The 1,780-nt window shown below is 26.9% G+C and overlaps 1 protein-coding gene across 1 annotated transcript in view; it reads right to left on the bottom strand.

Moving 5' to 3' along the window:
- The window catches only part of Phum_PHUM095630 (Ileal sodium/bile acid cotransporter, putative), a gene marked incomplete at both ends in the record, with an annotated part of 5,421 nt that overhangs the window by 2,507 nt on the left and 1,134 nt on the right, over positions 1-1,780 (bottom strand). The window lies entirely within an intron of this gene.

The raw sequence follows: 1,780 nt of genomic DNA on the forward strand, positions 1-1,780 counted from the left end.
GTGCGTGTGTGCGTGTGCGTGTGCGCGTGTGTGTTCTACCTTGAAATGAAAGGGTCCAAGGTAGATCGCACGCTCGTCAAAAACTAATTTTTCTCCCACCTTTTATTGTGTACGAAAACAGAGGCAAATCTCAAGGATATTTAAACGTGAAAACTCCCATTTTTTTTTTTTTTTCTTAATGCATCATTCGATAAATATTGGCATCGGTTTTTTTTTTTTTTTTAGGTACACGCCTTAAACAATGGCGTCCTCCACATTTCATTCTTTCTTTTTACTTTCGTTTGACAAAAAAAAAAAAATAATAATAATAAAAAAACTGGATTAAGACCATTTTACAATCGGTGGGAAAATCGTTTTTTTTGTTTTTTCCTCATTCGCGGTATTTCATAGAAAATTTAAATATTTTCCTAAAAGGCATTTGGGGTGGGGGGGGGGTATTTAAATCAACGATTTTATCGGTTGTTGCGTTTGTACGACAAAAGAACAACCCTTACTCAAAAATTATTATTATTATTATTTTTTTTTTTTTTTGCTAAATGCATCATTTTTGCGGTGAATAGAAATTGTGAATAAATAAAAAAAAAAAACAGATATCGATTTTTTTCCCTCTCTCCCTCCCTCCCTCCCTCCATTTTTTTTTTTTTTATATCCAAAGAGCTACAATTTTAAATTCTATTTGATTCGAAATCCATTCGAATGATTTGTCATTTTATTTCATATTTATTCAAAAGTCATAAGTTTAAAACGATTTAAAATTTAAAATAGAAATTTTCATATAAGGTTTATTTGTGTGTGTGTGTGAATCCCCCTCCCCTCCCTCCCCCTCTCGGTCAGTCTTATCCTTCACATTTTCTCTCTCTCTCTCTTCTGTTTTCTTTTTTAAAATTCAATATTGAAAACAGCAGATAAATCCGAATCTAATAAATATTTATTAGAAAAAAAAAAAAAGCTTAATAATAAAAAATCTGTAATGAAATAAATGATTTTTGATAAGAAATGTTTTTTTCCATCAACATTATTATTATTATTATTATTATTATTATTATTATTATTTTTATTTACGTTTTTATTACAGAATGACGGAATTTAATGAGTTTGCTTGCGGGAGAGAAACACTTTCAACTTCCGTTTTGAATTTTCATTCGATTCTATGGAATTTTTTTTTTTTTAAATTTTCGAAAAAATCCTCTTTAAAAGATTGATTGTGTAATCGCGAATTCTAAAACTTTCGAAATTTTAATTTCCGACATTTTAACTTCCAACATTTCGGTCATCTTTCTCTTCCTCCTCCCCCCCTCCCCCCGTTGGCACGTAAATTATTTATTTTATTTTATTTTTTATTTTTTCTAGTAAAACAAACTACGTGACCACCGACTAGCTTAGAAAGGTGAAAATTTTATTATTATTATTATTATTTTTTTTTTCCCCCCGTATTATTATTATTATTATTATTATTATTATTATTATTATTATTATTATTATTGTAATAAGTAATAAAATGAAAATGAAAAATCGCATTAGGGGCGACATTACTCAATGATGATAATATTCCTTGGAATTAATTATTATTATTATTAAAACTTAATAACTTTTTTAACATTAAAATTGCAAATGGCTCGACTTGTTTTATAAACTTTACAAACGTTTCTCATTAATAATAATAATAATAATAATAATTGTTTTTCAAAAACTTGAAACTTTACTTTAACGTGTTCTTGTTTTCAAAAGTTTAACAAGTTGTATATATATAAATGTAATTTTTTTTTTTTTTTTTTTTTTT

The sequence above is a fragment of the Pediculus humanus genome, genomic scaffold (genome assembly GCF_000006295.1).
Source record: "Pediculus humanus corporis 1103172107447 genomic scaffold, whole genome shotgun sequence".
In the NCBI taxonomy this organism is placed as follows: Eukaryota; Metazoa; Arthropoda; class Insecta; order Psocodea; family Pediculidae; genus Pediculus; species Pediculus humanus.